Here is a 15,596-nt window from a genome sequence, read left to right as displayed (position 1 = left end):
GATCATATAGCCTACTCACTTTACTATTAAAAGGTGTACTTTCTTGTGAAATTAAAAACTTTCACAAAGACTAAAAGCAACAGAAGAGATATATTCGGGCAAAGTTATTAAAAATGCCCTACAGCTATGATCTGTAAGATTGGAATCTGATGGGAATTAAATGTGTCACTTCACACTCTACTGCAGTATTCACATCTTTTAATTTTTAATGTTAAAACAAAGCCTAGCCTAAAACTTTAAATTTGAATGTCAGTAGAAGACATTTTAAATCATTTATAACAATGTGTAATTTCAGAATTTTATCTAAAGTGAGACAAACCTTTCAAATAAAACTATTTCAGCTAATTTATTATTAAAATATTGTTTTAACCAGAGTTTATCATAAAAGATAAACTACTTTGTTTTACATTAAATTATCATTACTCCTTTAAAAATACATCCTTCTATCTTGAATTTTCCCTGGTAACACTAGTGTAGGGAGCCATAGTGATGCAAATATATTGTTAAGAAGTTTTTATTTTTATTTTTATACATTATCCAGTCTACAAGCATTTTCTGATTGTCCACTACTTCCATGAACCACTCAGAGTGCTATGAGTGTGGCAGTGGGAAAAAAAATCCAATATTTTGGGTACCTACAACTGGAGAGAAATTGATAATAACCAAATAAATGACATGCCAAGTACCATTAAGTGATGTGAATGTGACTAAAGTAAATGAAGAAGTTAGAAAGTAAAAAGGATGGGTTATGATGAAACCAGGGGTGGTTTCAGAAACATTTGACTTATGCTGTCCACATGGCTCCACATTCAGAAGGACCTTGTGTTTAGCTTAATGCACTGCTTTCACTGTCTTGAAATTCTTAATGCTTTTTGAATAAGGAGACACCTCTGCTGTGGCCCTGCCTGCTACAGCTTTGTCCAAAAGGACATCTGGTCTAATTAGCATATTGTACTTTTATTATTATAGACTAGTGGCCCAGTGCATGAAATTCATGCACATTAAAAGGGAATTAATTAGAGGAAATATTTTAATATTGCTACTTGCCCTTTCTCTATAATAGAAATGTCAGAGATGAAAGAAAATTAGTAAAATGTATATGAAAATATCCCTCCTGTCAGAGTCTGGGGCATGCCACAGGACCCATAGTCCCGCCCACCCACGTGTGCCTCGAAATCGCACAGACCCAGACCTAGCCAGCTCCACCCCCATTGGGCGAGATCCAGACCCGGCCAGCCCCACCCTTGTCAAGCCTCACTGGGTGGGGGGTGCAGCTTCAGGTCCCCTGGCCCAGTCCCAGGCTGGGGGTGCAGCCTCAGGTCCTATGTCAAACCCCACTGGGCAGGGGGTGCAGCCTCAGGTCCCCCATCCTGGGCCGGGGTGGGGGGCGTGCCTTGAGGTCCCCCGTCAAGCCCTGCTGGGTGGGGGACGCGGCGTGAGATCCCCTGTCAAGCCTTGCTGGGCAGGGGGCACATCCTGAGGTCGCCTGGCCTGGTACCAGGGCAGGGTTGTGGCCTAAGGTCCTCCTATCAAGCCCTGCTGGGCAGGGGGCATGGCCTGAGGTCCCCTGTCAAGCCCCACCAGGCAGGGGGTGCAGCTTCAGGTTCCCTGCCCCAGCCCAGTGCCACACAGCCTCAGGTCCCTGCTGATTGCTCGTTAAGGCTTGTTATAAGAATTCAGCCTCTGCTGTGGGCACAGCCATCTTGTGTTATGGGATCCCCACCTCCACTGGGGGCACAGCCATCTTGTGTTACGGAATCCCTGCCTCCGCTGTGGGCGCAGCCATCTGGTTACGGCATGACAGTCAATTTGTATATTCCCTCTATATTAGATAGGATAGGGTGGCTCAGGGAAGGCATATCTGAGAGAAACTTAAGAAATATTTGTGTATTCCTTGCATCCGTATCTTCCCCAGTGATTACAGGAAGAACATTTCATAGGGAATAACAAATGTAACATCCTGTAAAAATTGGAAGAATAACAGAAATGTTAGTAGGGTTGAAGGAGAGAGAATTTGGTAGGGTCTTAGAAGCAGGGAGTAGGGCAGACCTTGGCCAGGGAGTATGGCCTCTTCAAAGTAAGGACTTTGTGTTTTAGCTTGAGTGAGACAATATCTTTTGAAGAATTTTGAGGAGAGTAGCATGATCTGAAATACTTTTGTGAATTGGTTTAGATGTGGAAGGAGACTGATTTACTAATCTAGATAAGAGTTGATGTGTAGAGAGTAAACTGTAATGGGAAAAGTGTAGACTAGAGACAGGATAAGAGACGGTCTAAGGAAGATGAAAAGTTAGAATAGTGAAATAGTTGAGGCTCAGTTTCTGCAATCATCCTGTGGAAATTCCCAAACTGCCTCAGACACATCTAGTGTGAGTATATTTGTGAATGTCTTTGTTGTTTTTGGGTGGAATGAGATATAATCATGAGGTCTTATATACTGTCCATTTCTCTTTAATGCCATGCTTGCATAAGTCTTTTAACAAGGTTATTGCTTTGACCTCAGATTTTTCCCCCTCCCTTAAAAAAGGAAGCGTAAAGTCCAGATTTGTAACCCTCAATTTAGACCTACATAACCAAAATTGTTGGGACTGTAAGAGCTCATACTTCTACACAAAACATTTTCCTCCATATAATTAATAGAGGCCCGGTGCACGAAATTCATGCACAGGGGGTCCCTCAGCCCGGCCTGCACCCTCTCTAATCCTGGACCCCTCGGGGGATGTCTGACTGCAGGATGGGGCCTAAACCGGCAGCCAGACATCACTCTTGCAATCTGGGACCGCTGGCTCCTAACTGCTCGCCTGCCTGCCTGCCTGATTGCCCCTAACCACCTCTGCCTGCCGGCCTGATGCCCCTAACTGCTCCCCTGCCAGTCTGATTGCCCCCTAATTGCTCTCCTGCTAGCCTGATCGCCCCTAACTGCTCTCCTCTGCCAGCCTGATCACCCCCTAACTGCTCCCCCCTGCTGGCCTGATCGCCCCTAACTGCCTCTGCCTCTGCCTCTGCCCCTGCCACCATGGCTTTGTCTGGAAGGATGTCCAGAAGATGTCTGGAAGATGTCCAGTCTAATTAGCATATTACTCTTTTTTTAGTATAGATTTTGGAGACTTTTTTGAAAATCAGTAGGCCACTTAAGTCAGGTCTTCTTTTTTTAAAAAAAATCTTTATTGTTGAAAGTATTACATATGTCCCCTTTTTCCCCCCTATTGACCCCTTCTGGCCTGCCTCTGGTCCCCCATCCCACAAGGCCTCTTTTTGGATGCCCTAGTCCATTTCATTGATTTATGTGTCTGTCCTTATGCCAACACCACACTGCCTCAATTACTGTAGCTTTATAAAAATTATTGAAATCAATATGTACAAATCAAATTTGATTTTCATTTTCAAATTGTTTTTTTAGGTCATTTACCATTTTTTATAAATCTTAAAGTAAACCTTTTAATTTATTCAAAATACTTATTAGGATATTGATGGTATTGTACTACATCTACAGAAAAACTTTGAGACGATTGCAATCATAACAATATTTAGTTCTCCAACCCATGATCTCAGTATTCAGGACTTCTTTAAATGTGATTACAATTTTTAATATGTTCCATTATATAGCTTTTGCACATTTTGTCTTAACTTTATTCCTATGTCTTTTTAAATAATATTGTGAAAGGGATCTTCAAAATATATTTTAATTATTTATTTCTAATATATAGCTAATTGGTAGAATTATATTGACCTTATGTCTTGCTATGTAAATGGATTTAATATAATAAAAAGGTGATAATATCTGGAATGCTTTTATTTTTATCTGTAACTAAATCTGACATTGATGTGTTGGTCATTTCTCTTTAAAACCTTGGGTGTCTATTTATTTTCCGTATTGTGAAACATAGATCTAAATATCAAGATAAGAGTGAAATCCCCTTACAGAGCAAAAGATATATTTGAGGACATATTTAGGAAGTAACACATTAGTGTTAATTCATATTATGTGTGCAGTCACACAATGAGAATCCATAGAAATAAAAAATTATACAAGCTTTGATGAAAACTTATAGAATAACTACTGTAACAAGGATGTAGGATATTAAAATTTTAGATAACTCAAATTAATAATTTTTATTAGCAACTGATTATTAATTGCATGAAATATTATTGTAAAAAGACATCAAAGTCTGTGCCCCTGGGGGAAAAAAAACTCCATGCAAATTAGAATTTGTTTGCCTGGCATTCAGAGGAGAAAGTAAATAAACACAATATTGGATATTTCAGAAATACTAGTAGAATGCAATAGTTTAATGTGATCACTAGGTAGACTTTGTGATGTATGGAAGCTGGGAAATGGAGCCAACTTCACTGAACATTTTCAGTTTTGGCTAGTGTATAAAGTGGTCCAAATTGTTATACATGATACATGATATTCTCTAATGCTTGTTGTATATTAAATGACATGCTTTTATTTTTGCATGAAAATATTAATGACTTGATAGCTTTCCTAATGGATTAGATTTTTCAAAAGCTTTTTAAGTTGATACAGTAAACTGAATTCATGACTTGACTTCATAACATGATAAAAAGAAAAGAAACAAAATTATTCCATTCTGATTTTATTCCTAACTGAATGTTAGGATTACTCATTTTTTGAACAAAGAATTGTGGGAAGGGAATGTTACTCACATTATGAGATTTTTTTATATATGTATACATTATGCTATAATATAAAAGTAGAATGTATTAATATATATCTATTATGATTCCCCAAAATTTTGATATGTAGACAGTGATCACTCTTTTGTATTCTGGGTTTTGTTTAAATATATATATTTATATATTTTTTTTTATATATATCCTATATATATTCTATATATATAATTCAATATCTACATACTTTATTGTTTATCAGGCAATCACAGTAGCTTTTCAAAAAATATATTTTTGTTGATTTCAGAGAGGAAGAGAGAGGGAGATAGAACATCAATGATGAGAGAGAATCATTAATCATCTGCCTCCTACATGCCCCTACTGGGGATTGAGCCTGCAACCCAGGCATGTGCCCCAACTAGGAATTGAGCCATGAGCTCCTGGTTCATAGGTCAATGCTCAAGCACTGAGCTATGCCAGCCTGACACAGTAGCTTTTGGTGTGCTGCTAAATTAAATTTAGTAGGAAGAAACAATTGAGCCTCTAAGTGTTTAGTAGCCATCTTCATTGAAACAAAGTATCAGAGAGAGTAGGCCCTAGTTTGAAAAAGTGCAAGATCAGAGTGCCAGCATGGTCTGGTTCTAATGAAAGTTTTCTGGCTTATAGATGATCAAATTATTGCTATGCCCTCAACAAGTAATAAAACTGTGAAAAATAAATTGGATGTTACTTAGAAATTATCTATAAATTTGAACCTATTTATTTAAGTAGCAACTATCCTATCAATTACTAGCAGAAAGCTAATATTATTTTATAAAAAGTTTAATTGAATTATAAAACAAATATATCTCATAAAGGCAGCATTAGATTACATAAAAGGCATTCCATTTTTTGTATACTTATGTATGTTAAATTATACACCTTTTTCATAAGCAAACACAAAGCAGCAGCTGGCTTCTGACATTTAAACAGGTTTTCTTTTACTTTCATGATTTTTCTGCTTTCAGTTGCTGCACTGTTCTATTTAATTTTACATGAAGTGAACAAACCACACTGTGTAGTGATGATTTTTAAAGCAAGATTACAACCTAAAAATCAAATATGTTTAATGAATATGGTCATCATATTAATTAAGTAATTTCTTCTTTAAAAAAAAAGATAATATGTTTCCTTCCCTCACTACATTTACCAAGTATTGCTATGCTCATGTTTGGAATAGACAGATGTGATATCCCCTGTGAATTTAATCTGATCAATCATACAAAACAATTTTTTTTAAAAAAATTGCAGTCACTTTTCTCATTTAATGGCTGGTAATAACAATGGCTAAGATGTTTGCTTGTTAATATTTTTTTTTTGTTAATGAGTGTTTCCAACTATTTTTAGTACCTTTCTCAATCATATTTTGAAAATTCAGGCTGAACTTATTCTCAGAAAAATGATTTTCTAAGCATATTTTAAGTGTTGGCACATAGGTTAAAAAAAACTGACTTAATTAAGTTAGCTGGTATATGTACATAAGATCTAATAAAATGATTCCTGCTCTGATTAATTCTGTGTAGATGCTAGATACCTGGTGCTTGATTGAGCTGACAGAACAATCATATTTTAATTCTTCTGAGTGGTCCTATAAAATCATGCTAAGCTGAATTAATTTCTTATAATTATATACATTAAAGTTAATAATAGACAGTTGAGATAATAATGAAGAAACAGTATTCTCTGTATGGAAATGTTGTGTCATTATATCACTTACCCAAAGTATGGATGAGTGTATGAATGAGTATTTACATTTTATATTTTGAATATGTTATATCTTAACAGAGCTGAGTAAACATACATAACTCCAGATACTTAACAGTGAAATGAGATGATGCCATGTCTTACTGAATAGAAGAATAATTGATCCATTCTTTAGAAAATTTGAACTGAAATATGATTTTAGATTGACTGTAAACACATGAATGATCTGTGGACTTAGAGGTAATTTAACCCAAGACAGAGAATATTTACTTTTAAAAATTTTGGGGACATATAAATATATATATATACATATGCTTATCTTAGATTTTTGTATATAAATAAATATAGATGCAGATACAGTATAGATATATACACATCAATAAGTATATATTCCTTCATCCATGAAGAGATGAAATATATTCATGTGTGCATATGTATACACACACATACACACATATGTATATACATACCTTAATTTAGAAGAGGCATCGAACCATATGAATGTGGGTATGTATGTATATGTGTATACACATACAAATATTTATATGTATGTGTATACATATTTCATTTATGTTTGATATATTTACATATATATGAAACAGTGTATGTAAAATATATGTGTGATGCAGTTCACAGTTTTTTACTTACTCTACATTTTGACACAAAGCTCTGTAGAACCATCTGAAAGGATTATGGGCAAGAAGGAGAAACATGATTTAAAGCCAGTCTTCTCACATTTTGCTTCAAAGGGAAGAGTTTGCACAATAATTTATATCTTCAAGTGACTTACAATTTATTTTAGTTAAGTTACTCTGCTGCTTTTTAAAAATCTATTTTTATTGATTTCAGAGAGGAAGGAAGAGGGAGAAAGATAGAAACATCAATGATGAGAGAGAATCATTGATCGGCTGCCTCCTGCAAGTCCTACACTGGGGTTTGAGTCTGCAACCCGGGCATGTGCCCTGACTGGGAATCGAACAATGACCTCCTGGCTCATAGGTGGATGCTCAACCACTGAACCATGCCACCTGGGCTGTTTAGCTGCTTTAAAAAATGTAAAACCAATGGGTAGTATGGAGAATAAAATAAATATACTCAGATTTTATTCCTGGGGTGCCCATTCATTGGTCAGAAATCTTAGAGAAAAGCTGGAGTGATAAAATGCTTATTTATCCAGATTGTCTTGAAAGATCAAATGTAATCATAGTCATCCTTAAATTCTACTCTTTCATTTACCATGATCAGTTGGTTCCCAAGTTGGCTACCCTTCTTGAATATCTTTTTCACCAATTCTTTCCACAAATTAATTTATATGTTGTATGTTAAGCATCAGTTATAGCCATCCTTTTCTGCTTTTGCCATGATATTGCCAAATTATTCCAATAGCCTCTGACAAATATTCATAAATTAATCCTCCATAGTGCTAAAATATCCAATATGCAAATCTGTTCATACAAGTCTTCTATTTAAAGTCTTCTAAGACACCTCATTGACTATATGATAATATTATTTGGTATGGCATATGAAATATGAAACCTTTCATTTTTGTGATCCCTTAACATACAACTTCAGCTCTGCCAATGTTTCATGTACTATATACTTCACCCTAACATTTCATTTTATTATTTTTTAAAATTTATCTTTATTGTTAAAGGTATTACAGATGTTCCCCCCCCCTTTTTTTTCTCTATTGGCCTCCTCCACGTCTCTCCCGCCCACTCTCCAGGCCTTCCCCACACTATTGTCTGTCCATGGATTATGCATATATCCATGTAAATTCTTTGGTTAATCTCTTCCCGCACTTCCCCTCCCCACTCCCTGACCCTCTAAATTTGTCAGTCTGTTGCATGCTTCAGTGTCTCTGGATCTATTTTGTTCAACTGTTTATTTTGTTTATTAGATTCCATATATAAGTGAGATAATGTGACACTTGTCTTTCTCTGACTGGCTTATTTCACTTAGCATAATACTCTCAGGTCCTCTCATGTTGTCTCAAAGGGTAAGAGATCCTTCTTTTTAATAGCTGCATAAATGTCTGTGATCCTTTAACATCACCACCTGTATAAACATTTTCATCCTTGTTTCTCAAGAGCTGCCAAACGAGCAGTGTTAGTTATCTGTCATTTATGAAACTCCTCCCCCAATTTTCTACACTATTAGACTATCTCTACATTTTAATCACATCTAAGTGGTATTTTTATATTGAATCATAATAATTTTTATATATGATATGTTAAGCACCTAGTTCTGCTTAAGAACTTGGCCTGCTTCATCCCTTTTTTAAAAATATATTTTTATTGATTTCAGAGAGGAAGGGAGAAGGAGAGAGAGATAGAAACATCAATGATGAGAAAGAATCATTGATCAGTTGCCTCCTGCACGCCCCCTACTGGGGATTGAGCCTGCAACCCAGGCATGTACCCTTGACCGGAATTGAAGCCGGGACCCTTCAGTCCACAGGCCAACACTCTATCCACTGAGCCAAACTGGGTAGGGCCTGATTCATCCTTGGAATACTCAAAACAGGACAACATTGCTTGCAAATTTTCTGTTGAAATTGCATATTTTAGTAAAGAAAGAGATAATTAATTCTTGTAAATGTGCTCTGATATTTATAAAATTTAATTATATTCACCTAGGGAGTGTGCATATACAGACATACATGTATGCCAGTATAATTTTATTATGCATTCTAGATTTTTGTTAGTTTTTAATACTTAAATGAGCTTTCTCTATCAAATATCTTTCAATTTTTCTAAAATGTCTAAGCTACAGCATTATTTTCCTTTTAATGGTCTTAGATATTAAAATGTTAATACCCATTATGTCTCCAGATAATTTTTTTTTATTTGTCTATTACAGTTAGCAGGACATTTACTTTTTATATCAAATACTTAATTGAGAAGTTGTCACTTGCTTTCCAGTATTAAACTCATTATCATTTGCCTTTAAGAGGATCTCTGAAATGCTTCAAATATATCATCACATCATTAGTAGTACCCTCATTATGCATCTTTCAATGCTCATTTAAAAGAATGTTACATTTAACTAAATTGACATTTTTCTGACATAAAAACCACAGGTTGTATTATTGACTGATTAGATATAAAGAAGACATGTCTCTGGTGTCACTTCCAGTATCATAAAAAGATTAACTTGACTAATCAGATAAACACTATCAACATTGCAAAAACTGACATTGTAGATATTTATTTTCTGTAAAGAGAGATTTGTAATGTAGTTTCAAAAATGATAAAACACATCAGCTATGGTAAACAAAAATATTTTCATTTCAGTTCTCAAATGTTTATCTCATTAGTTGCACACACACACACACACACACACACACTGTGTGCTAAGTTTATTCATTATACATAAAACAAAAATCATTATAAAGAAGCATTTAGAGGGCAAAAAGCATAATGCAAAATTTTTAATGTATTCTTGTGATAATACAATACCTGAATAATATAAATTTTAATTTATAATTATTTTAATTGATAGTTTGTTTTATATTATATAGTGTGGTTAAATAGAATTTTTATAAGAATACTTTAATTGGCTATATCTTACATAATAATAGACAAACATGTAAATTAACCATCCCTCCGCTATGCTCACCAGCCAATCAGGAGAGTATGCAAATTAACCCAACAAAGATGGCGGATAATTTGCATAAGGCTCCATCCGGAGCCGCGAAGACTGAAGGCTCCGTCTGGAGCCGCGAAGACTGAAGGCTCCGGCCGGAGCGAAGGCCTGCATCCCGGGTGCCGGAGGAAAACTGGTGCTGGGAGCCAGGGGAAGGGAAGGCCTATTGCACGAATCTCTTCATGCAACGGGCCTCTGGTATTGAAATAAATCGCTTGGGTGAATTTGCCATTAAACTGTTATAGTAACAGAAATATGAATCTCTGTGCTCTATTTGTGCATCTATGTTATATTAATGATTAGAACTCAATGAAGGGTGAATGTATACAACATAAAAATTACAGTCTACTTTATCCTATATAATAAAAGGCTAATATGCAAATCTATCAAATGACAGAAGGACTGGTTGCTATGAGGCGCATTGATCACCAGGGGGCAGATGCTCAATGTAGGAGCTGCTCCTAGTGGTCAGTGTGCTCTCACAGGGGGAGCGCCACTCAGCCAGAAGCCCTGAGTCAGGCTCACGGCTGACGAGCACAGCAGTGGTGGCAGGAGCCTTTTTTGCCTCTGCTGCAGCACTAAGGATGTCCGACTGCCAGCTTAGGCCCTGGGGAGCAAGCCTAAGCCATTAGTCAGACATCCCCCAAGGGCTACCGGACTGTGAGAGGGCACAGGCTGGGCTGAGGGAACCCCCCGACTCCCAGTACATGAAATCTGTGTACCAGGCCTCTAGTAAGATATATTTATAAAGCAACTCTTCAATAACATTCTGAGAATATATGTTGTTACTGCAAAGACCCTTGGTAGCCTCTTTTACACAGAGGCCATTCATGACATCACTAACTAGACTATGCAGCGATAGTTATTACCACACCTTTTTGCTTTTATTCACATCTGCCCTAGATCATCTATGACAAAGGAAATTAGATATCATAATTACATCAAAAGTGGTTATTTTGTTATGGAAAAATTATCATCTATGAATAAGGATCTGATAGTTTCAACCCCTATATTGTAGTTTTGATTTATCTGGAATGTGGGTCATTCATCAGATACAATATATTGAAAATATATGAAAATATATGAGGGACAAAAACTAGAAATTGTCCTAATTTTAGATGATCTACAGTGATCCTTTGAACAAAGTTATTTAATAAGTAACTTATATGTCACAGTACAATTGATTGTCATTTTTTAGGCCTATTTTATTTGTTTTGTTTTAGCTTTTAGGTTACAAAAATGTCTATTAATAAATATATTGCATTTCTTTATTTTCAAGCTGAAATGGTTTTGTGTTGAGTAATAACCTGAAAGAATTCAACAGAACTATTAATATATTAAAGCACTTTAAACATTCTTTTAATTAATATTTATAGAACACCTTTTATGAGTTAGGCATTTTCTAATAATTTGTAATTATGATAAGAATATAACACTTTTGATTTCAAGATGTTGCCTGATTTATGAGGAGGTTAAAAGCAATGATTCAGTCCTGGCTGGGTGATCCAGTTGGTTGGAACATCATCCCATACAACAAAAAATAAAAAAAGATTGCAGATTCAATTCCTGGTCAGGGCACATACCTAGATTGTAGGTTTAATCCCCCATTGGGGAACATAAGGGAGGCAAGAGATTGATGTTTCCCTCACACATCAATGTCTCTCTTTCTTTCTCTGCCTCCCACTGTCTCTAAAATGAATAAACACATCCTTGGGTGTGGATAAAAAAATAATAAATAGATAAATAAATAAATAAATAAATAAATAATAAGTAAATGACACAGCTGTAATTTAGTGTGATAGCTGACATAAACCAGTGGTATAAAATAATGTGTCATCAAGGCATTGAGGAAAGAGTGTTTAATTCTGTTTCTGGGAGTATTTAGAAAAGATTTTGGTGGTGTTGAACTGGGTAAGAAATACATAGCTCAGAAGAAAAAAGGGGGAGCTGACTTAGGTAGAAAGAAAACATCGATTTGTCAAATGAATAAAATAAACTTCTTTAAATAAGACAATAGATCATTCTTTAAATATTTGTATACTTCATGCATGATAAAAAAACATAAGTTTCTCCAGTATTTAAATATATTTGAAAAATGTTAAATGTCTAAGGAGTTCATTATAATCATGCCTAAGATTGTTGATTCACTAAATGTTTAAACCCATTAAACAAAAGTGTACACAGACTATTACAATTAATACAAATCAATAAACTTGTGATAACATAATTAACTGAATTTAACTATCATGGATTTGATTCAATATACTAATTTTTGCTTTATTTTTATGGATCTCAGTGTATTTTGTTGTATATTTTTGGTTTTCATCTGTTTGTATTCCTAGTTCTAGATTTCCACAAAGCAAAAATAAAACAAAAGGAAAATAGGAGACAATGTAGAATGAGATTTCTTCTTTTTTATTTTCAGTTTTGCTACATTTTAATAGTAGGTTTTTTGAGGGAGAATTTTTTAGGTCTTGTCAGTGACATCAAACAAAAGGAAATCAGTTATCATAATTACATCAGGGTACAGAGTGCTGTCCCGCACCTCCGTTTACATGACATGGAGAAAGTGTGGTTCTTGCCCCTTGAGGAGCTTACAGTCTGGGGGGCTGACAACTCACAGTCTAAGGGTTGAGTGAACAACAAAGTTATTTAAGGCAATTCCTCATCCCCTCCAGCTACTGTGGACAGAACCGTTTTGAAATTAATCTAATCAAGATGAGAGACCAGACTAAATCTGGCTGAGAATTCTTTCAGGCTCCTAAAGTTTCTGACATCCATCTCAGTAAACAGAATTGACCCAACAGACAACTGAAAGACTAGATCTCTTGAAGTGCAAGGGCTAGGACAACTTAATTGTGGTTACTTATTTTAAAAAGCAAACATACTGAACAGTATGACAGGTTATTACACTAGTTTAAAAACAGGCCAAGTACTGCACCACATTCCCCTCGCGCTAGCACTGGTCATTGAAAGTAGTGATATTTCATATGTGGGCTCTACATCTAACCCACAGAAAGCCCACCCCAGATTTAATGTTCTGTGTATCAAGTAGGTGCCTCGTGTATAGCATGAAAGTTTTATTTATGCCCCATTAAGTAAAAAATAATGTAAATAGTCAAATTATAACAAGTTAATGACCTGCATATTTCCATATGGATGAATGGTGATATATCTAAACAGGAAATAAATGGCAAGCCTATCTACCTATGTAAAAAAAACAACACAGAGTATCTCCAAATCTCGCATAATCATTGCTATAAGAGGTATGCAATTTTCCAGGTTTCACAATCAATTGTCAGAAAACAGCAGTTATTCCTGCAGTATCTAGTTAGCATCTGACTCAAATTATTTTTAGATTACATGACTTAGAAGACATTATTAACCCATCTAAAAATTGGTAATTATTCTGAGATGGTTCCGTGTTAACCCTAGATTCACTATCAGAAAGAATAACAATATGATGTAGAAGAACAGCAAATCAACATGACTAAAAATATGCTCACTTTCAGAAACAATCTTGACATCTGGAAAAATCACAGCTACAACCTGGGAACAACCCCATATGGATACCGATCTGGCCAAGGCACACTCTGAGCAGGAAAAGGACAAAATCCGGTGAACTTAGGCCACCTTCGAGGAGCAGCCTAGAAATTTACTTCTTGGGCAGCATAACTGGTCCAAACTCTCCAAAGCAGTTTCATACTATCCTACCCACATTGGACCAAAACTTGACATTAATTCAAAAAACAAAAAGAGCATAGTGGAGCAGAAGGGAACAGATGTGTAAACTCTAGTACATTCTTATCGCTGTAATAAGGTTGAAGATGAGCACATCCCACCCACAACAGTGTTGTCCCAGGAAGCAGGGCAGTAGTGGACAATTAGAAAAGAGAATATTAATTGCACAATCAATAGAAAAGTTAAAACATGTTTCAAAACCTACAATAAGCCTGTATCCAAAGGACTCCTACACGTCAGTGATGTGCTGGATGTAGGTTCTGTGCTACAGCTTTGCAGTCGACTCCCTCGGGCCCACTGGCCTGGCACCGCCTGCTTCCTGCCTGCTGAAGGGAGATGATTCTGTGCAGAGCTACGATGTTTTTAGTGAGTGGTAAAATTCACAGAAGTTCCAGGTTATTCATGTCAGGGTCATTCCTTGTGCGAAGTTTGATGTAGATGAAGATAAAGTGGTTTCTTGGTCAATAATTGCAATTTCTTTCTTTTAAAATCAGTGGGTTTCGTGTATAGTTCTACTACAATGGGCTCAGGTTTAATTTCATCCATCTCCATGAAAGCGAAACACTTGGTACTGATAAACCTTTTTTTAGGCTTGTAGTGTTTGAATTCAAAGAAGATAGCTGCCCCTTTGGTTAATTTTTCAACATGCTTCTGGAGCTCAATGTCCACATTAAAAGGAACATATGTATCTTCTTTTCTTTCTTTTTTTAAAAAATATATTTTATTGATTTTTTACAGAGAGGAAGGGAGAGGGATAGAGTTAGAAACATCGATGAGAGAGAAACATCAATCAGCTGCCTCCTGCACATCCCCTACTGGGGATGTGCCGGCAACCAAGGTACATGCCCTTGACCGGAATTGAACCTGGGACCCTTCCGTCCGCAGGCTGACGCTCTATCCACTGAGCCAAACCTGTTAGGGCTATATCTTCTTTTCTTGAAGCCACAGGGGTATCTTGCACAGGAGTTAAATTGTGCCGTTCGGATCCTTTACACTGACTGTGATATGGCGATCAATGCATTGCCCAGCATCTTTCAGACGGATCTTCTCGATTCTGATAGTAACGTCATTCTTGGTTCTGACGGCAACCTTGGTAATAAAGTACCAGGAACTCTAGCAGGAAAGGAATCAGGAGACCCGATCCAGCACCACCCTCTTCTTCATCTTCTTCAAATTCCAAATTCTCTTCTTCACCAGGTGCTAAAATTCTTCTTAAGGGACAGGCTGCACGTCAAATGGGAATTTTTTATTATAGGTAAGGTGATTCTTTATTATGGGAATTCTTTAGGATTGGTTCTAGCTGCTTCCGGTCCTCCAGTTTAAATTCTTCTTGGGACTGTGTGGACTGTAAAGCTGCACTTCGTAATTCCAAGCATGTTGCAATTTTGCCTATGGTTTTCTTTAGATCTTCTGTGAATTCAGAATTATTGTGTTGAGCTTGGGCCTCTTTCTGTAGATGTCTTGCTAATATCTGATACTCGTCTATCGCCTCCACCAGCTGGCTCCCAGAGTCAAGTCGGGCCTCTCCTAAAACTGGTGCCCCAGCCCTGCAGCGGACTCCGGGTACCTCCAACACGGCCGGTCCCCACCGTAGGGCGCCATCCTCCCCGGGCCGGGCCCCTACATTAGCAGGGCCCGGAGGAACCGCTCAGGCCACCGCCGCCACCCACCGAGGAGCCGCACCGAGATTTATTCTTAATAAGATCTTGTTCCATTCACAGGTTATTTCGTTCTCTTTTTTTATTTATTTTTCTTTATTGATTAAGGTATTACATATTACATATGTGTCCTTATCCCCTCATTGCTCGCCCCCCCCCCCCCCTGTGTCT

At 36.6% G+C, this 15,596-nt stretch overlaps 1 pseudogene; it reads right to left on the bottom strand.

Annotated features, from left to right (window-relative positions):
• Nucleotides 1-14,134: 14,134 nt before the first annotated feature.
• Nucleotides 14,135-15,387, bottom strand: LOC102258134 (annotated as a pseudogene).
• Nucleotides 15,388-15,596: the final 209 nt, after the last annotated feature.

Source organism: Myotis brandtii, unplaced genomic scaffold (genome assembly GCF_000412655.1).
Source record: "Myotis brandtii unplaced genomic scaffold, ASM41265v1 scaffold466, whole genome shotgun sequence".
NCBI lineage: Eukaryota > Metazoa > Chordata > Mammalia > Chiroptera > Vespertilionidae > Myotis > Myotis brandtii.
Note: the sequence above shows the minus strand (reverse complement) of the source record. Positions and strands in the feature narration are given on the sequence as shown.